General features: G+C 46.0%; 1 protein-coding gene across 1 annotated transcript in view; it reads left to right on the top strand.

Annotated features, from left to right (window-relative positions):
- adamts17 (ADAM metallopeptidase with thrombospondin type 1 motif, 17) overlaps positions 1 to 22,500 on the top strand; it is a gene marked incomplete at both ends in the record, with an annotated part of 341,041 nt that overhangs the window by 253,472 nt on the left and 65,069 nt on the right.

Raw genomic sequence — 22,500 nt, 5'->3', positions numbered from 1 at the left:
GGGGAGCACAAAGTACAGTATAGCACACCGGGGACAGAGGAGCACAAGAAGAGATACAAGAGGGAGGGGGCAGGATAAAATTGCATGGGAGTGTGTGGGTTAGGGTGTGGGAGAATCAGGATTAATCGAAGGCTAGGGAATAAAAGTGGGTTTTTAAACGGGCCTTAAATGTCTCCAGCGTAGGGGCAGAACGAATCTCCAGGGGAAGCTGGTTCCATAGTTTGGGGGCTACGGCCTTGAAGTGAGCAATACTCCACATGAGACTTGAATGTCGCTTGAAAGTCGCTAGGCACAGGCAACTCAACCTGAATATCACAGCACGGTTTTACTTTCACTATCACTCTACCACGTGTCGAAATTCCGGGCGTCTGGGTAGCGTAGAGGTCTAAGCACTCACCTACCACCGCAGAGACTCTGGGATCGAATCCAGCTGTCAGCGGTACCTCATGGCTTGGTCAGTCGTCCCTACGAACACAATATTCACAGTGTTAGCGGGTGGGAAGCCGGTGGGGTATGTGTCCTGGTCAGGTGAAAAGAAGCGGCTGGCGACTCCACATGTATCGGAGGAGGCGTGTGGTAGTTCTACACCCTCCCCAGGCCGACAGTAGGGCAGCATGTGATTATCTATTCTACACCACCGGTCTGTGGTGATGCAGAGAGGGCAGAGGCCACTGGTATGTGGTGATGCAGAGAGGTCAGAGGCCACTGGTATGTAAATGGTAAATGGCTGCTTTTTTATATAGCGCTTTTATCCAAAGCGCTTTACAATTTGTTACTCAAAATTTTTTTTTATCTACTTTTTCTCCCATTTTCAATTTTTCTCCCATCCCAATTTCGTATCGTCCAATTCTACCCTCCCCTGTCTCGAACGCTGTTAGGCCATGCCTCCCACAAGCCGGCTGCAATGTGGACGAAGCCTTGCATCACGTGTCCCCTCCGTTACTCGAGGAAGCAGCAGTCGCATCTTTTCACCTGCACAGCGCGATCTCTCAGCGTCGGGGGTCTGCGTTTGGAGGGCACGCCACCCCCGTTGCTTCCTGATTCAGCTGCGCAGGCGCACCAACCGACCTGTAGGAGTCGCTGTCCACAACGTCCGATCCCCACCCATCAGCTTCCCACCCATCAGCTTCCCACCCCCTAATACTGCCAATTGTATTAGTATGAACGACCAGCCAAGCTGATAGCAATGCGGAGAGCTGGGCTCGAACCCAGCGTCTCCTGCATTGGTGGTGAGCACCTTGCCCACTGCACCACCTAGCCGCCCTTGTTACTCATATTTGACCCATTCACTCACACATTCACACACCGACGGCGGAGGCAACCATGCAAGGTGCCAACCTGCTCATCGGGAGCAATTAGGGGGTTAATAAATGTCATGCTCAAGGACACTTCGACACGCTGCCCGGGAGGAGCGGGAATCGAACCGGGAACCTCCAGATTGCCAGACGACTGCTCATACCACCAGTATGTGGTGATGCAGAGAGGTCAGAATGAACCCTGGTCTGTGGTGATGCAGAGAGGTCAGAGGTCAGAATGAACCCTGGTCTGTGGTGATGCAGAGAGGTCAGAGGTCAGAATGAACACTGGTCTGGTCCTTTAAAGCCCATGAAGCTTTGTCCTTGTTTCATGATTTCACGAAACAAGTGGAATTTATTTAGCTTGTTGTTTTTTGCAGTGTGCACGTGCACACATGTCCTTATGCGTGTGTGTGTGTGTGTGTGGTTGTGCGTGCATGCCGGTTGGTGTGTAGCTGTGGGTGGGGTGTGGGCTTGTGCTTTTCTGTGTGTGTGTGTGTGTGTGTGTGTGTGTGTGTGTGTGTGTGTGTGTGTGTGTGCGTGTGTGTGTGTGTGTGTGCGTGTGTGTGTGTGTGTGTGTGTGTGTGTGTGTGTGTGTGTGTGCGCGTGTGTGTCTGTGTGTGCGTGCACGCTTCCTGCTGGCCTGGAGTGTTTGATTCCACGTAGATGGGAGAACCAGACGTCGGTGGGCTCTCCTGGGAGATGTAGTCCAAACCATAAAACAGTTACATAACGATAACTCTGACCCCATGACCCCCTAACCCAGCCAGGGATGCATTCCATTTCCCCTGTACCCAGCCCTGACCTAGGGACACATTCCATTACCCGGGTACCCAGCCCTGACCTAGGGACACATTCCATTACCCGGGTACCCAGCCCTGACCTAGAGACCCATTCTATTACCCGGGTACCCAGCCCTGACCTAGAGACACATTCTATTACCATGGTACCCAGCCCTGACCTAGTGACACATTCTATTACCATGGTACCCAGCCCTGACCTAGTGACACATTCCATTACCATGGTACCCAGCCCTGACCTAGAGACCCATTCTATTACCCGGGTACCCAGCCCTTATCCATTCCAATAAGCTGTTTCAGTCAAGCAACTGTTTTCAAATTGTACTCAGATGTATCAAGCTCATTACAAAGTATTTCAAATATATGGTACTGTACTGGCACATGGCGTGGATGGTGGAGTGCTTCTTTAACCTCTTAACAGGCGCCCCAAAAAGTGTCAATTTTTGTTGGCCACTGCATACTTTTTTGCAAACCAAAATACTATACTTTATACTTATACTAAAGATCACTTTTAGTGCTAATGAAATAGCGTAACATAGGTCTGAACTTGAGTTGTAGAAGAACTTGTTACTCATGTTTTTCTGTAGTAGTTGCAATATCCAAATATAGTATTTCCAAAGAAAATTGTATGAGCTGGTAAACAGCCTGGGTCCATAGCCTGAAGTCTTACAGTATGTAGTACTTGTCCAAATTTCAGAAATTAGTGATTAGGACTGGAGCGATTAAATAAAAGAAAAAAATTTAAAAAGTTACTCCAATGCATTTTGCGCTTTTTTCTCTTCCTGTTTTTGCTTGTGACTTTTCACCTAGATCCCTGATTCACAGATCCCCACGTGGGTATCATTGGAAAGACACTCTCATTGGCTACAACCCTGTCCAATAATTACCGAGATCACCTAATGATTGACGGAGCTAGATCCCTGGGAGTCGCGGGTGGTAATCAAAAATTATTTAAAAGTCTGCCGTGTACTTGCGCGCGCCTCACATATCAGCATGTAACTCGAGAACCGCTGAATGGATTTTGTCGCCTGAAACTGCAATCGACAGGCAGCAAATAGGGCTTTAATTTAATTTAATTTAACTATAATATAACTATATATATTGTATAAAAAATATTTCACACCCGAGTCGCTAGAGGTCGGCAAAGTGACGCGTGGGTCACTGGACACGATTAGGAGATTTTATATGTTCTTCTCCATGACAACTAGCATGCTTTTATGTGTATTTTATTTTTGACATATTGCACATGGCTCTTGGTACCAATATCAATACCCTATTTTAGCCTGGTATCACCCTGGTATCACCCTGGTATCACCCTGGTATCACACTGGTATTACCCTGGTATTAACCTGATATTACCCTGGTATTACCCTAGTATTACCCTGGTGTTAACCTGGTATTACCCTAGTATTACCCTGGTATTAACCTGATATTACCCTGGTATTACCATAGTATTACCCTGGTATTAACCTGGTATCACCCTGGTATCACCCTGATATTAACCAGTGTTGGTGCATCACGGGATGCCGTTTGATTCAAGACATCTAATTGAATGAAGTAGAATTATTGCTTCTATTTTGTTTTGGTTTCAAAGGTTTTGTAAAAAACGTGACGTTTCTTGAAAAGCAGCACAACGATCTGCCAGCGCAGTGAGATTATTTCACTCAGTAAACGTTCGATAAGTCTGATTACAAAATGAAAATCCTGTTGCTTCACATGTTTTGCAATGAAACAACTCTGTGCGACCAGTGCTTTCTCTGGCCTTCACTTCCTAGAACTCCCCCCTGGTATGGAGATCTGTGCTGGGTACGATACTGTATTAATCCCCCAAGGGGAAACTGAGTGCCACCATGCAGTACATACAGCCCAGTCCGTGTTATGTTCGACGGTTTCCTTGGAAATGTTTGACATTTACTGTACAAAATGTCATTCTATTTTTATTACCTTGACATTTTGCTGTCAAAATGTCAAACGGGGCAACCGCTGAGTGTCGGCCCAGGCGAGCCCACGGACGCGCTGGTGTGATCGGTGTGCGTCGGAGGGAGCGGCCAGATTATGACTGTCCATCGAGATCTTTCGTTTTTGAAAGATTGGAAAGAAGTTTCAGGCTGGTTGTACTTTTTGGAACAGAGAAAAATACACGACATATTATTCAGCATCTACTGAGCGGCGCGGAGGGAGAGATCCTCCAGTTGGTCTGGGAGGAGGGAGGGGGGGGGGGGGGGGTGGGCGGGTGACCTACTTGTTGTGAGCCAAAACAAATATTTTTGTTGGTATCCACATTTCCTTCTGAGTATGACCTATTGACCTGCAGGATTTCAATAATCTTACAATGTAAACAGAAGGCCTCATGCCGCGAGATTGATCTTGCCAAAACAAATGAGCATATTTCTATGTTAAGCTGTTGCGATGGTTGTAATGGCTGTTTGTTAAATTAAAAGACAGGGCTTAGATACTAGATATTATCATTAGGTATAATTTTTTTTTTTTTTTTTATCAATTTTACAATCTCTACAGCTGAAATGAAGAAAGTCTGTTCTAATTGGGCAATTTAAAAGGTATATTCCAATCCAGCTCTTCAAAGAGAGCAAGGGGCATTTCCGTCTCATCATCATCATCATCATCATCCTCAGGTGGCTTCTTCGTTGCGAAGGTTGCCTAATATCACTCTCCAACCCATTCTGTCCCCACTTCTTCTCGCCAACTCCGTGACTCCGCCTCTCACTCCGCTCCAATCACAGGCGTCGTCTGCCCAGTCTCACGGGCCAACGATATCCTGTTCTGCTTACATGATAGTAACATCAAGTGAAATAGGATTCCAAAACGAATAATTTGTATTTATATTATAAATTATAGTTATTTATAAAAGGGAAAAAAACTGGCAAACGGTGATGGTCTGCCAGGTTTCTGTCTTTATTTATGAGATAAATCTGATCGCTCCCTTACCGTAGAGATGGGTGTGTTGGGTGGTGTGTATAACCATGGCAGTGCTGGGGTTTGGGTGGTGTGTGTGTGTGTGTGTGTGTGTGTGTGTGTGTGTGTGTGTGTGTGTGTGTGTGTGTGTGTGTGTGTGTGTGTGTGTGTGTGTGTGTGTGTGTGTGTGTGTGTGTGTGTGTGTGTGTGTGTGTGTGTGTGTGTGTGTGTGTGTGTGTGTGTGTGTGTGTGTGTGTGTGTGTGTGTGTGTGTGTGTGTGTGTGACTAACATTGGTGGTGTGGTGCACTCTAAAGAAAATGTTGCCATTTTCAACACATAAGCGTATCTAGTCGAGGACAGCTTATCACAAGGGTAAGATCAGATGTTTCAAAAGCAACTAATGTAGTGTTAAAAATGACATTCTGATGAATAGTAGTTCTCAGGTTGATGTAGTGATAGTAGTTATCAGGTTGATGTAGTGATGGTAGTTTTCAGGTTGATGTAGTGATAGTAGTTATCAGGTTGATGTAGTGATAGTAGTTCTGTATCGTTAGTGGCTTAGCTTGGCATCGCTACTGCACTATCTCGCGTACGTGCACGCGTACTGAATAAACCACAAATGTACCTCTAATACCAGTATTAGTCTGACCACACCCCTCATCAGCTTACCTTCATAAGCAGGTGTGTGGTCACCTGCTCTCCTCCTTCTCGCTTTCACCACAAGGAAGAGGTGCCTCGGTAGATCCCCACACTTGACACCATGATGGAAGAAATTGGATTAGGAACAGCTTGGGAAACAAGGATACGTTGACATCATATCTTTATTTTCTCTCTCACTATTTTCGAGAAAATACGGCGATATTGTCTTCGTACTGGAGTGTCTAGAAGATGATGATCATTCTACAAACCCTCCACCGGTTTTCGTATTGGGAGCACGCCGCTGCATGCTTCTCAACTGCAGTTCCTTGCTGTGTTTGTTGGGGTGAAACCTGTCAGGCCACAGCTGAACTGTCGGACATGCCGCTGTTGTGAGGAGCGGTGCGTTCCAGGTTGGGTGAGTAGTGTTTGCTGGCGGGCTCCACTTGTCTGTTAGTGCTATGGGGGCTACTTGACAAAGTTTATGGAAACCGGCCCCAGGCTAGGGTCCTTTGTTTAGCCGTCTAGGCGACAGAAGGCCTTGGTCTGGCGACCATTATAGTTTTAACTAGTGGGCCGCGACCATTGACACTGGTGATCCCTGTGTGTTCTGGACGAGTGGATTCTCTCTGTCACCGTGTTAAGACCCCATCTTTCATATCCAAATGAGAGTATTCCTTCACGAGGGGATATGTGCATGTAATGTGCGATAGCGGCAGATTCATGTTCAAAGTCAGCTATACAGGCCAGTTGGTACTGTGCTGATTCCGCCGGACGTGGTAATATCACCGTTGTGAAGCGGTGTTGACGTCTTGTTTTCTCTTTTCTCTTAAAAAGTGAGGAGGGTTCAGAACGGCGGCCTGTCTGGGTGAGTGTTATGTCATTGTTTACATGTTCATAGCTTACGGTTAGCCGGTCGGTGGCCTGGCGCGGGGTAGCTTGGCTTCTCGCGCGCCGCCGGGAGCTCGCTCCTGATCGCGTGTGTCGTAGATCGGCGTCTCGCGAGCGGAAGCAATAGCACCCGAACGGTTGGAGCAGCCGTTAGCTTGATGCTATTCTGTTGAACGTGCTTTGATTTTAACATGTTTTACACTCTTGACCACGACGTCATCCTTGACAGGGGATGTTCGTCGACCCTGCCTGAGCCTAGACGGGGATTGCGTCAACAAAGAGGACTGTAGCGACTGGTGGAGCGGCGACGCTGCCCGGATCGAACAACACGGGACGGCTGTGTTCTACGGTGGCTTGTGACTGCACTTCGCTGATCTGCGTTCCGGGCAGGTACGGGGTTGGCCAGACCTCATAACACGTCTTCTGGTTTTACCTTGCTAAATGTATTGTGAATAACGGTGTTTTTTCCCAAAACGTGTGTTGTTGCAATGCATTTGAGATACGTTGCGGGTTGTGTGTGAGCTGTTTTTGTCACTGGCAGTTAGCTTCTCCGTGCAGATCGTGATGTATTGATCTGGTTGTTGTGTGAGAAACATCATGGTGTTTATGTGTACCGTGTACTCACTACTAAGGCAACTAACCTATGAAGCTATGCTTGGTGACGAGTGAGTAAAAGAATGTTCTTTCTCAGACTGTAATGACAATGAACAGTGAGTTCACACATTAACAGGTTTTCCTGTTTTAACTGGCCGTATTGAGGGTAAAATAGGAGGATTGTGTTTCCCCCCCCGGTTCCCTGGGGACTTTATCACCTCCTATCAGACATGTTGTGCATTAATTGTGTCTTTTGTGTGGTAGGGATACGATGTAACTCTCAGCTTGATTGCTGAGGTTGTGCTAAATCTGCTGGAGAAACTTATTTCCTAAAGGGAAATTGGTTTGGTTGCTGTCATGTGTGCTTAGCAAGGCCTGTGGTCGATACTAATCAAGAATGATGTATTCTCTCATTGTGAAAAAAACGGCGTTCCTCTGTTGAGTGTTTTTGCCATTTTTTGTAGGTGATGATGGGTTGTGTGTGTCATGTGACCTACAACTGGGTTGTACTGGCCACAGAAGCACATGTGTATGTTGGACCGGGGTTCTTAGAGCCCTCTCTATTCTGTGTTTTTCCTTAGTAAAAATCAGATAGCAGGTTAGCTCGTGCGCTGTGTGGAGCTGTGAAACGCTTCATGGAGCTGACTATGACTGTGTCATATTCTCTTTTTGTCGTTACGTCGTATCATGGGTGTGGGGTCGTAAAGGGGTGAACTGGTAACCTTTCCTCTCCCCATTGTTCTGTCGGTCAGGGGTACACCCCCTGTCCTTCAAGGTTCCCGTCACGTGGCGGTTCGGCACGTTACGGGGGGGGGGGGGGGGGGGGGAGGGAGTTCCTGGTCCCACGGCCTGGTATATTGGGCGTGTGCACCGCAGGAATTCCCCCGCCATAGAGTACGTCACCGTGCGCGTCTCTGTTGGTAGGACTTCCGTGTGCTGTTCAGGTCCATGTGATGGATCTGTTTTCAGGGGGGGTGGTCAGGGCTCCTCCTCACCAAGCGCCTACTCAGGCCTTCTGTGAGTTCGGACTCCTTCTTCCATGTGAGGAAGCCTCCATCAGAGTACAGAGCCTTCCTCCTCAGATTGTCAAAGTGAGTGGACCCTCTAGAAGGGTCCTTTTCTATTGTATGTATATTCGATTCAATTCGTTTATTGAGTGTGTATGGGTTCGGTGCCTCTTCCCCGGAGGCCCTAAAACCAGTTTTTTACATGGCTCAAGGTGCAATATATTCTTTTCAATCTGTACAGCTCGCGTGGGAAGTCTCTCTGGGGATCCCCGTCTCTTTCCTATGGGAGGGTGGTGGGATGTAAAAATGTGAACATTTTTTACCCCGGCTGTGTAGACTGGGATACATACTGTTGATGCTTCCTTCTTTCTATTCCAGAAGTGTTGGAGTTAGGGAGTGTCACACCCCTCTTGTCGTTCCCCTGGGCGCCTTGGGGATTCAATGACAGGTCTAAATAGCCTGTTCATTGATGGGGGTGTGTCCCGACGCACGTATAGTGCTAGCTCGCTGTAAACAGGCGATTGACTGGCACGCCTTAGTTGCTTGTGGTTGAAACAGCGTTTTTATAAAGCAACTGAGATGGGGGTTTTTCCTCTTCCGGCGACCACATCCCATGACCTGGGTGGGTTGTCGACGGATTCTCGTTCATGTCTGGGGGATGATGACGGGATGGATCTGAACATATGTAGTGGGGTCTCACGCCCTTGGGGTGGGCCACCAGGCGCGGTTCGTCCCGACGTCTGGGTGGCGCCTTCTTTTCATGTTAAGATCAACACGCATATCTGCCCTTCTCCTGGAGTAGGCATGTCGGCGTGGTTAGGGCACGGGACTGGTTCTGGTCACGCTGGTCCAGATCAGTTGAACCCGTTGTCCGCCGGGGATGCAGATCTGCTGTTCTGGTACCCTGAGGGACTTGGGCTTTTTTCAGGGGGAAAAATGCCAGGTCGGTCTGGGTGTCACAGGGTTAAGCGCTATGGAGACCCTGGTTGGGTATGTTTTTACTCAGCACTGTCGTCATGGCTTACAGCCATGCCATTCTGTACGCGCTCGATCTCGTCGGATCTCGGCCGCTACACAGGTTGGTCCTGGTTAGTACTTGGTTGGGAGACCGCCGGGGAATACCAGGTACGGTGTGCTTAGGGGCTGGTTCTCCATTATTTTTCGCTCCTCTCTCACGCATGGCGAAGAGGGGCCTGTGGGGGTGGTTTTTTGACCTCCTCTGGTGACCCTGTGCTTCCCGTACCGCCAGGCCCGGTCCGAAGTGATGTTTGCGACCCGTAGGCCTGGGTTAACCCTTTTTGGAAACTGAAACACTTGTACTGCGGTATAGCCGGTGTATACCCGCAGGTGTGTTTTGGAGTTTTTTCTTGAGGGGTTATAGGAACAACCACCGCATTGGGTGACACCGAGGTGGTTGATTCCCTGGTGTGTTGGAGCAGTGTCAACTCCCGGGTTCACCGTTTGAGGGTGCCCCTGCACGTTCATGACGTCTGCCAATCGTGTCAGCCTTCTCTGCCTCGACCCCTCTGGGTGGGGGTTGTTAAATGGAGGCTTGGTCATGCAACACCGCCAGCTTACGCTCCTTCCGCCGGGGCGGCTGTGTTCAGCTGTCCCCTCTGGCGCCTGTCTCGTCCGCAGTCTCCAGGCTAGGGTTAACAGCCTGTTGCCTGGTTTTTCCCCGGTGCGCTGCCTGCTTCCGTTGGTTAACCTTTTTTGTGTGCTTGCGGCCATGCTGACTGCCTATTCTGCAGGGTCAGTGTGCCAGGCGGTGTACTATTGGGGGGACGGGGCCCGCTCGGCTTACGGCCATACCGACCTGAACACGCCCGGTCTCGTCCGATCTCGGAAGCTGGGCAGGTTCTGGCCTGGTTGGTTCCGCCTGGGAATACCAGGTGCAGTAACTGAGGGGCCTTTGTCCGAATACGCTGGCGATGTGGGGGGCGGGGCACTACGTGCCCACCTGGTGGGGTCTTGATGCTGGCATCATGGACTTCTCCGGGCCCCCATTCCGGGGAGTCCAGTCCTTTTGGTGGGTCTGGGTCTTCCTTCGTGCTCCGCTGCTACGGCCTTGCCACGGGGTTGGGTTTGCCCTTGACCCCGTGATTCTGGGGGCAGTAACGAGGTTGTTCCTCCGGTCGTTCCCGGGTGGCATGCGGGTTGTGCGTGTGTGTGGTCGTGGGGTCAAGCCACGGTCTGCTCACCCTGTGCGTTGAGTTGCTTGAGTGCCTCTTCGCACGGTCGGGTCCGTCGCCCTCCCGTGACGTCCCTAATAGGGGGGCTACCCTCCATTAGGGGGGGTCGGGGGGGCTCGGCCCTCCCTGTTCTGATGGTTTTGGGGGGCTGTCAGCGGGGTGTATTTGTCAGCCAAGTGGCTCCGCTTGGCCTCCCTTGTGCAGTAGCGATGCCAAGCTAAGCCACTAACGATACAGAACGTTAGGTTATGACTATAACCAAGTTCTGTTAGTTAGGGGCGATGCTTGGCATCGGACGCCGCTGCAGCCCTTGTCCTCACCTTGTGGTGAAAGCTTGGGAAGGAGGAGAGCAGGTGACCACACACCTGCTTATGAAGGTAAGCTGATGAGGGGTGTGGTCAGACTAATACTGGTATTAGAGGTACATTTGTGGTTTATTCAGTACGCGTGCACGTACGCGAGATAGTGCAGTAGCGATGCCAAGCATCGCCCCTAACTAACAGAACTTGGTTATAGTCATAACCTAACGTTATCAGGTTGATGTAGTGATGGTAGTTTTCAGGTTGATGTAGTGATAGTAGTTTTCAGGTTGATGTAGTGATGGTAGTTATCAGGTTGATGTAGTGATGGTAGTTTTCAGGTTGATGTAGTGATGGTAGTTTTCAGGTTGATGTAGTGATAGTAGTTTTCAGGTTGATGTAGTGATAGTAGTTATCAGGTTGATGTAGTGATGGTAGTTTTCAGGTTGATGTAGTGATAGTAGTTATCAGGTTGATGTAGTGATAGTAGTTTTCAGGTTGATGTAGTGATAGTAGTTATCAGGTTGATGTAGTGATAGTAGTTATCAGGTTGATGTAGTGATAGTAGTTATCAGGTTGATGTAGTGATAGTAGTTATCAGGTTGATGTAGTGATAGTAGTTATCAGGTTGATGTAGTGATGGTAGTTCTCAGGTTGATGTAGTGATTGTTAAAGGAACACGCCTGATCGATAGTAGTTCTCAGGTTGTTGATTGTTAACACTTTCGGGGCCATTCACTCGATCGCATTGAATTGTTTTCGGGACCCCCGATCCATATGTTGTGGTGGGTTATGTCGTGGACCAGATGGGCATAGGATGGACCCGATGGCGATCAAATAATTGGAATATTCTTTTTGGAATACCACCAACCACAGGTAAGGACAATCTGACGTCAATTTCAGCTTGATCGTGCATGGTTTTCATACCCATCCCCTGGATCGGCGTGTGTTGTGGTAATAACGAATACCATTATTGGCAATCAATTAATCAGAAACGACCCCTTTCATGCATCCATAATGAAACATAATACCTATCATATGCATTTGATTTGAAAATAATAGCGTGTCCAGCGACGAAATGCCAATGGTTTTTAGTAGAATTCACGTTGCGCCCTATAGCCAGCCTCCCAGGAATTATCCCGGATCATTCCGAAATTATACTCATATTCACCACGGGACGTATTCATGAAAAAATTCATTCTTTTTTGCATCTTGAACGGAAGATAGTTACTGTCAAATGACCATGGTATTGTATCCATAGCTATAATATAAAATATAGATTTAGCTCTACAAACAACGTGACGCACAGTGAAACTATGTAATGAAAACCTGGCCGTGCTATAGCTAGATGGGGAAATCGAATGGCCCCGAATGTGTTAAAGGAACACGCCTGCAAAGCACAAAACTGGATGAGCTGGAAACGCTTTACTCAACGTTATTTAATTCTCAACTCGACTAGAAAATCAAGTTAACATACTAAAAATAGAGATCAATGCCATATACAGACAACAATCGGAAATACAAATACGCAGCACAAGACAACAGCAGTACTCCCATGGTTCCAAACCCAGCCACCTATTAGCCATGCGATTAAGAATTAATGCAACATTTGCAGATATAACTACCATTAGAGCACAACAAGTACTTGTAACAGATCCTGTAAAAATAAACGATACATTCAAAGTATTCTACTCCGACTTATATAAATCAGAAATGACCTTCGATCAAAACAAAATGGACACATTTCTTAATCAAATTATTCTCCCTAAACGTTCAGAGGATGACGCTAAACAGTTAGAAATACCGATCACACTAGAGGAACTCAAGAAGGCCATAACCGCAATGAAAAGTGGTAAGGCTCCAGGAAGAGACGGTTTCCCATCAGAAATGTACCTTTCTTGTTGGGACATAATTGGCCCCTTATTACTAAATATGATCTTATACTCAGTCAAGGAGGGGAACTTCCATAAAAATGACAATATTGCACTCATAACAGTCCTCCTTAAAAAAGACAAAGACCCCAACGAGTGCGGTAGTTATAGACCTTTAAGCCTCCTCGGAACAGATATCAAACTGTACTCTAAGGTATTAGCCATCAGATTACAAAAGCATATGACGTCTTTAGTTCACCCGGACCAAACTGGCTTCATAGGAGGCCGCCTGATCACTGAGAACATAAGACGTATACTGCACGTACTTGATGCCGACAAGGAGGACACCATACCTAAGGCGATGCTGTCCCTGGATGCTATGAAGGCCTTTGACAGGCTGGAATGGTCGTATCTGTGGGCAGTGCTAGAAAGGATGGGGTTAGGAAAAGGATTCATCGATATGATTAAAGTATTATACAAAGACCCATCGGCCATGATTACAACAGGCACAATCATCTCTGAAATATTTCCGGTATCACGCTCTGCCAGACAGGGTTGTCCTCTTAGTCCCGGACTGTTCAATCTATCATTAGAGCCTTTAGCACAATATATAAGACAATCCCAATCCATAGAACCTATCGTAATCAAGGGCACACAACAAAAAATGTGTTTATATGCGGACGATGTAATATTGTTCATGAAAAACCCCAACACCACATTGCCTCATCTGCTCAAGTTGATTGAGGACTTTGGTGATTTATCGGGATTTAAGATAAATTGGCCGAAGTCGGCTTTCCTTCCACTTAACACCCCTGCAAAAAAAGATACAACCCTCCCAGGACAGACACCGATGGTAAAACATTTCAGATGCTTGGGAGTGGAAATATTCCCTACCATAAGACAAACGGTGAAGCACAACTACACAAAAATCCAAAACAAAATCAAAGACGACCTTGATAGATGGGCAAAACTTAAAAACACAGTACAAGCACGGATATCAATAGTTAAGATGGATGTACTACCTAAAATCAACTTCTTCTGTTCAATGCTACCGTTACCCCCTCCAGAGGGTTACTGGAAAAGATTACACTCCTCCACATACAAATTTATTTGGAATAACAAACCACCACGTATAAAAAGATCCACCGCACAGAGAAATAAAGCAGATGGTGGCATGGCATTTCCAGATTTTTTCCTATATTTTAAGGCGTACTCATTAAGTCCATTGACAACATGGTTTGACTCCCAAGCATTAGCATCTTGGAGAAAAATAGAAGAAAACATAGTAGCCCCACATAGACTGAAGGACATAGCATACACTAAACTACCAATCAAGCACTGTGAACGAAAATTTGGCCCCATAATTACTCATGCGATCCGGATATGGCGTGAATCACAAAAAAAAAATCCTAACCCACAAGAATGGCACAATCATACTCCCTTATTCAATAACAATGCTCTCTTAATTGGAAAACGACCTATAAGATTCCCTATATGGGAAGAGCAAGGCATACACTCATTAGGGGATGTTTTTAACAAACAGGGTTTTTGTAGTGATAAAGAAATACGCAAAAAATTTAATCTCACCAAGTCCACATGGCTTTTTCACAAACAGTTAGAGCTATGTTTGAAGTCTCACGGTGTTCCATTAGACAGACCAATTGAACACCACAGATACCACAAATTCTTCTACTCAAGAGAGACATCGAGAGGTTTTGTTTCAGAATTTTATCATCAATTACTAACGTCCTCGTATGAAACCCTCCAACTTGACTCTGTCTGGAGGAGGGATATACCAGACCTGGAAAATGACTTTGATTGGCAAGGAGCCTGGGCAAATGTCCGACTTACATCAAGGAACCCGGATCATCAACAAATCAATCTTAACTATATTCACAGGACATACTTGACTCCTATAAGACTGTGCCGAATGGGGCTCAAACAAGATTCCAAATGCACCCAATGTACAAATGGGGACGAAGGGACATTTATGCACATGTATTGGGACTGCTCACCAGTTAAGGCATTCTGGAAAGATGTGACCCAACAAATATCAAAACTCGTATCTTGGAATATACCTGTACACCCCTCGGTATTGCTGTTGAATGATGTTTTTGAGTTTGCAGTGAATCCACAGCTAAAGAGATTGGTTTTATCGGGTATCACAGTAGCCAAAAAGCTGATCGCATCACGCTGGTTTCAACCGGAAAAAATTTGCCGTAAAGTTTGGTTTCTTACATATCTCGATGTAATTTACCATGAAATATCTACAGCAAGAATTCTGGGTCTCAATGAATCCAAAATGTCAATGTGGTTAGAAGTGGTGGAGAGAATAAAAGCTAGCTTATAATGGTAGTGTCTGGTTAGGTGCGAGGGATAGTGGAGGTACTTCTCAAGGTGGGGTCCGGGGGGGGGGGGTTCGAGCTGAGCATATGTGTGTAGGTTTTTTTTTTAGATAACAGGTATTATGGGTATATCTTATATAAGACAACTAACTAAAAGGTGATCTCATTGGATGTGCCCTGACAATTAATGCTTGTATATCTTATCGTGTGTTGTCATGTTTGTTTATATGTTTGTTTAAAAAATAATAAAAAAATAAAATACAAAAAAAAAGGAACACGCCTGATCGATAGTAGTTATCAGGTTGATGTAGTGATTGTTAAAGGAACACGCCAACATTATGGGGAATGCACTTACAGTCTTCTCCAGAGTCAGACAAGAAGATAGTTTCCTTGTTCAGTAGAAAGCTATCCGGCTGCAAGCTAGCCTAGCTTAGCACATATAAATGGAAGTGGATACGGATCAGCTAGCCTAGTTGTTGGCCAAAAAAACACCTCTCCCAGAGTTTTAAGCTAGGCTAGCTAAAATACATTTCCTGGTATCCTGTTCCCACTTTATCCAATCAGGAGAGAGAACTCCATACTGCAAGAATAAGAAATAAAAAATAGTTTTAAGCAAATGTGTCCTTGAAACAAGTCAAATAATCTACCAGTGTAGTAAGCACATTTGGCTTGGTAACATTTCTTGAAATAAGTAAAACATATCTAGGGTTCTCTCTCCTGATTGGATAAAGTGTGAACGGTATACCAGGAAATGTATTTTGTGTTTACTGCAGAGCGGAGGGACTGGGAGACCCATATTACTGACCAGACACAGTTTAAGTTTAAGTTTATTTGGATCCCCATTAGCCACAGCAGTGCTGGGGCTATTCTTCCTGGGGTCCATAACACGTAAAATACAGTTACAGACTTATACACTCACAACATTCACATGTCATACAGACAATTAAAACAACAATAAAAACCCTAATCAAATTCATAATATAACAATATATACGCCTTATGAATTCATAATACAATACAATAATACCTACTCATAATTAATTCATAATACAATACAGCATAATATACTATTTAGCTTTTACATACATTATCTATGTTCATATTAGCCAATTATACAATCTTTTAATAATATATCCCTATCAGACACATGCCTTTTCATCTATATATACCTATCTCTTTATCAGACACATACATTTTCATTTACGTACACACTATCTATTAGGGAATGTCACAGTGATGGCTGGAACACTTATTTTAACAACAAAATACCACTTACAGCTCCTTTAACCCCAAAATCCACATGTCCACACACACTATCAGTGGAAGTGATCCTCTAGGGGCGGCCTGCCCCAGGATTGTGACGTCAGCTTCCCAAGTCCTCTATTAACTAAAACGTCCCATCCATCACTGTTATGTAAAACATCTTGCAGCCAACCATCAGAGGGTTTGGATGCTGATGGTTTTACTAAATTGAACAGTGTGTTCTTAAATAGGAGGTGTAAATTCTTCAACACGTCTTCTGTTACTTTCAACACAACATGTTTTATTTAATTACATTTTTTTTTTAATTATTTTCTTCACCCATCCCAATTGATTCGTTATGCCAATTCCCTTCCTGGTTGTTGCGTGCATTGCCCCACTGTCGGCCTGGGGAGGGTGTAGAACTACCACATGCCTCCTCCGATACATGTGGAGTCGCCAGCCGCTTCTTTTCTCTCACTGGGGGAATGTAACACGTGCAGAGGTTCACGCTATTTCCCCCAGATCCCCTCCCTGCTGAGCAGGTGCCCCGACCGACCCAGTAGGAGTCACAGTTTACAACGACCAGAACACATACCCCACCGGCGTCCCACCAGCTAACACTGCCAATTGTGTTAGTAGGGACGACTGACCAAGCCGGAGGGTATGTGGTATCCCCCTCCGGTCCTAGCTGACGGCACCTGTAGTCAGAGTCAAGTCCGGAAATTATCTCCGCCCCCCCTTCCCCCCCCACCACCCCCTCCCCTCGGGGTTCTCTGAGACACACAGACTCACGGCTAGTTTAACATGTCTCAACAAATGCGCATGTTTGTATTAATTAAGGATTGTGCCATTATTGCTATTCAAATGTAATAATTGTGAATTATTTTCTGTAATGAGTTGTATGTGTATGTATCAAGCATCCTTGACTTCCAGGGACAACCATGTAAATAAGTCATTGGCTTTTTCGTTCCTATCCTTGACTAAAGCAAATATGTGATGTAATGATCTGTATATGTTTTGTTGTCTAAATAAATACCTACCTACCTACCTACCGCTGACAGCGGGATTTGATCCCAGAGTCTAACAACATGTTTTAAAGATGTCTTAATGGTAATGCGGCTTGTTGCACTTAACGTGATATTCTACTGTTTAGTTTGTAATCCTAAACGGCATTTCCTGAAGAACGCCAGTGTGGCTGAAAACATTGGTTCATTCAATTACAAAAATGATCTTGCAAAACAATGATGTCATAGGATTGCGTTTATCTTAAACGTCTTCCGTACTTCTGGCATTCTGTGCGGTCTACGCAGCATCAACGTGATTATTATTATATATTAATATAATAATAATAATAATAATAATAATAATAATAATAATAATAATAATAATAATAATAATAATAATAATAATAATAATAATAATAATAATAATAATAATAATAATAATAATGATATATTATATTAAATAACCTTTTTTTGTCTGCTTTTGCAGAATTACAACCTATTCAGGAATTTCAGTGGAATAGCCCTTTCACGCTAGCGATTAGTAAATACAAGCTCCCAACGAGAGACACAGATGTGTTGAAAACGGTGTGTTCTTCTTTTAAGAGTACGGTGTTTATTTATATTCATGCCTTGCTACTGTAAGTACTTATGTAATGCAGTTTGGGTGGAAGAGCAAAGCACTGGATCCTCAGGCCCTTATTCCCTGTTGACGTCACTCCAGCCTCCAATCTGATAACAGTGGAGCATCTAAGATAGGATGATCCTTTATTAATCCGCTTGGGGGAATTCAGGTGTCAAAGCAGCATGGGGGGGGGGGGATACAGAGCTTCACAGTCCGATAATATACTATAAGATACAACTATAAGATACACAATATATAATATAATATAATATATAATATAAAAAGTACAAAATACAAGATACAAGGTAAGTAGGTATGCCTACAGCAGAATTACACAAGGGAATACGCTGTTAGTTCTCCTGGCAGAGCAGAGCCCTTGGTTGAAGAGCCTGATGGCTGCCGGTATAAAGGACCGGCCCAGGCGGTTTGTGGTGTGTTTGGGGGGGGGTATGAGTCTTTGGCTGAACTTGCTCTTCATTCTGGCTAGCTCCTCCTCCTAATCTGAATAGAGATCAAAGGGGCATGCATCTGAGGGATGCTTTTTGCACACATCATCATCGTTCCCACTTTCCCCAAAATAAATTCTATGGTGCTGTAATGTTTTTTTTGGGGGGGGGGGGGGGGGGGGGACCTACTTTAAAAAATATGCAACTTGTGGATGATGTGCATACGAGATGCTGTCATTGAGTCCGTTTTCAATACGACTTTTTCCTATCCTATGCTGAGAACGTTGTTATTTGAGACCTTTGACCCTGCAGAATGAGCTATTTATTTTCTGTTCCGATGCTAATCTGCTCTGGAGTCTCCGAGTGGGGGGGCAGTCTCCGAGCGGGGGGGGGGGGGGGGGGGGGGGGGGGGGGGGGGGCGGGCAGTCCTTATACCAGAAGGTCAAATTGGATTAACCTCCTGGTCGACACATCTTGTCGTTTGTCCTTCCTGTCTTTAGATTTGTCTCTGGGTTCTCCTCCCCTCCCTCCTCTCTCTGTATAACATTTACTACTGTGTTTTTTTTTTTATTAATCTAGTTTTACATTTTCTTATAAAACTATAAAAGGAGCTTTTATTTTTTTTATTATTATGTTTTTGGTAGATTTTTATTTGTTTGTACTACCGGGCAGTCCGGTAGAGGGAGAGAGAGAGGAAGAACAGGAGACAGAGGGGGGGGAAGACATTCGGCAAAGGACGGCGGGTCCGGGAATCGAACCCGGGTCGGCCGCTTCGCGACGCAGCGTGTTACATGGGTCGCCACTTGGGTGCCCATGAAAGGAGCTTTTACCAACTTGAGTAAAAGGTGACAGGTGTGTAGGAGGGTCGGGAATTAAGAAACAACGACCTGATGAAGGTCTTTGTACCATTACATTGTTCCCAATGCACATACCTGTATGTTTTGGGGGATTTGTACTTTACTCAAGTATTATTAGGTTTGTATACTTGTACATTTCAGAGAAAAATAACATACTTTTTACTCCTTACATTTAAAATGCAGACCTACAAAGTACAAAGTACAAATCTCGCAGGTCCAACCATTTTAATTAGTATATTTGTTTCTCTGGCCGAACTAACATTAACGTTATTAATCTTGCGGCCACACTTTATTTAAAAACAGCCAATCAAATCCCCATCAATGGAAAATTAACCTGCCCATACCCATGCTGATTGGTCCTTGTGCAAGACTAGAAAGCGTGGATCTTTGATTAAACACCTGCTATCAGACAGTCAGAGTGACAAGCTATAGAAGATGGCCACAAACTATAGTACGAGTGATGAAGAGGACGAAACGGAACATTCCATTGCCCCGGAAAATAAAAACAAGTTTTAACTTTTACTTTTTAGTACTTAAGTACATTTAAAAGTAGAAACTTTTTTACTTTTACTCAAGTGTGTTTTTAGCCAGATACTCTGACTTTTACTTGAGTAAGATTTTGAGATGCTTTCATACTTTCATAATTTATGGGTACTTTTTACACCCCTGGATATCCTACTTTTGTGTTGCAATGCACGTTGGTAAGCTAAACCAGATGTTGTTGTTTGCTAGCTTTCTGCTGTGTTGCCATGATGAAATCATTTCAGCAGTGACTCAAAGTGACAAATACAATTGTTTGTTGAGACACTAGAATAAAAGTAGCACATTTTAGTCTGAATATTGACAAGCAGCCGACTCTATTAAAAACAATGTCATCACGGTAATAATCATTTTGGTCTGGGTAGCGTAGAGGTCTAAGAACTAGGTGAGGCTGGGTAGCGTAGAGGTCTAAGAAAGAACTAGGAGCGGCTGGGTAGTGTAGAGGTCTAAGTACTAGGAACGGCTGGGTAGCGTAGAGGTCTAAGCAATAGGAGCAGCTGGGTAGTGTAGATAGAGCTCTAAGCACTAGGAGCAGCTGGGTAGTGTAGATAGAGGTCTAAGCACTAGGAGCAGCTGGATAGTGTAGATAGAGCTCTAAGCACTAGGAGCAGCTGGGTAGTGTAGATAGAGGTCTAAGCACTAGGAGCAGCTGGGTAGTGTAGATAGAGGTCTAAGCACTAGAGTGGCTGGGTAGTGTAGAGGTCTAAGCACTAGGAGCGGCTGGGTAGTGTAGAGGTCTAAGCACTAGGAGCGGCTGGGTAGTGTAGATAGAGGTCTAAGCACTAGGAGCGGCTGGGTAGCGTAGAGGTCTAAGCACTAGGAGCGGCTGGGTAGCGTAGAGGTCTAAGCACTAGGAGCGGCTGGGTAGTGTAGAGGTCTAAGCACTAGGAGCGGCTGGGTAGCGTAGAGGTCTAAGCACTAGGAGCGGCTAGGTAGCGTAGAGGTCTAAGCACTAGGAGCGGCTGGGTAGCGTAGAGGTCTAAGCACTAGGAGCGGCTGGTTAGTGTAGAGGTCTAAGCACTAGGAGCGGCTGGGTAGCGTAGAGGTCTAAGCACTAGGAGCGGCTGGGTAGCGTAGAGGTCTAAGCACTAGGAGCGGCTGGGTAGCGTAGAGGTCTAAGCACTAGGAGCGGCTGGTTAGTGTAGAGGTCTAAGCACTAGGAGCGGCTGGGTAGTGTAGAGGTCTAAGCACTAGGAGCGGCTGGTTAGTGTAGAGGTCTAAGCACTAGGAGCGGCTGGGTAGCGTAGAGGTCTAAGCACTAGGAGCGGCTGGGTAGTGTAAATTTCGAAGCACTAGGGGTGGCTGGGTAGCGTAGAGGTCTAAGCACTAGGAGCGGCTGGGCAGCGTAGAGGTCTAAGCACTAGGGGTGGCTGGGTAGCGTAGAGGTCTAAGCACTAGGAGCGGCTGGGTAACGTAGAGGTCTAAGCACTAGGAGCGGCTGGGTAACGTAGAGGTCTAAGCACTAGGAGCGGCTGGGTAACGTAGAGGTCTAAGCACTAGGGGTGGCTGGGTAGCGTAGAGGTCTAAGCACTAGGAGCGGCTGGGTAACGTAGAGGTCTAAGCACTAGGGGTGGCTGGGTAGCGTAGAGGTCTAAGCACTAGGAGCGGCTGGGTAGCGTAGAGGTCTAAGCACTAGGGGTGGCTAGACATTCGTCCCTGAAGGAGACAGAGAGGAGCAGAGAGAGAGAACGTCTGAAGGAGCCAGAGAGAGAGAACATCCCTGAAGGAGACAGAGAGAGAGAACATCCCTGAAGGAGACAGAGAGGAGCAGAGAGAGAGAACATCCCTAAATGAGACAGAGAGGAGCAGAGAGAGAGAACGTCTGAAGGAGACAGAGAGGAGCAGAGAGAGAGAACGTATGAAGGAGACAGAGAGGAGCAGAGAGAGAGAACGTCCCTAAAGGAGACAGAGAGGAGCAGAGAGAGAGAACGTCTGAAGGAGACAGAGAGGAGCAGAGAGAGAGAACGTCCCTAAAGGAGACAGAGAGGAGCAGAGAGAGAGAACGTATGAAGGAGACAGAGAGGAGCAGAGAGAGAGAACGTCCCTAAAGGAGACAGAGAGGAGCAGAGAGAGAGAACGTCTGAAGGAGACAGAGAGGAGCAGAGAGAGAGAACGTATGAAGGAGACAGAGAGGAGCAGAGAGAGAGAACGTATGAAGGAGACAGAGAGGAGCAGAGAGAGAGAATGTCTGAAGGAGACAGAGAGGAGCAGAGAGGGAGAACGTATGAAGGAGACAGAGAGGAGCAGAGAGAGAGAGAACGTATGAAGGAGACAGAGAGGAGCAGAGAGAGAGCGTCTGAAGGAGACAGAGAGGAGCAGAGAGAGAGAACGTCCCTGAAGGAGACAGAGAGGAGCAGAGAGAGAGAGAACGTATGAAGGAGACAGAGAGGAGCAGAGAGAGGGAGAACGTCTGAAGGAGACAGAGAGGAGCAGAGAGAGAACGTCTGAAGGAGACAGAGAGGAGCAGAGAGAGAGAACGTCCCTGAAGGAGACAGAGAGGAGCAGAGAGAGAGAACGTCCCTGAAGGAGACAGAGAGGAGCAGAGAGAGAGAGAACGTATGAAGGAGACAGAGAGGAGCAGAGAGAGAGAACGTCCCTGAAGGAGACAGAGAGGAGCAGAGAGAGGGAGAACGTATGAAGGAGACAGAGGAGCAGAGAGATAGAACGTTTGAAGGAGACAGAGAGGAGCAGAGAGAGAGAACGTATGAAGGAGACAGAGAGGAGCAGAGAGGGAGAACGTATGAAGGAGACAGAGAGGAGCAGAGAGGGAGAACGTATGAAGGAGACAGAGAGGAGCAGAGAGAGAGAGAAAGTATGAAGGAGACAGAGAGGAGCACAGAGAGAGAGAACGTATGAAGGAGACAGAGACGAGCACAGAGAGAGAGAACGTATGAAGGAGACAGAGACGAGCAGAGAGAGAGAGAACGTATGAAGGAGACAGAGAGG

The sequence above is a fragment of the Notolepis coatsorum genome (assembly GCF_963971535.1).
Source record: "Notolepis coatsorum genome assembly, chromosome: 2".
Taxonomy (NCBI): Eukaryota; Metazoa; Chordata; class Actinopteri; order Aulopiformes; family Paralepididae; genus Notolepis; species Notolepis coatsorum.
Note: the sequence above shows the minus strand (reverse complement) of the source record. Positions and strands in the feature narration are given on the sequence as shown.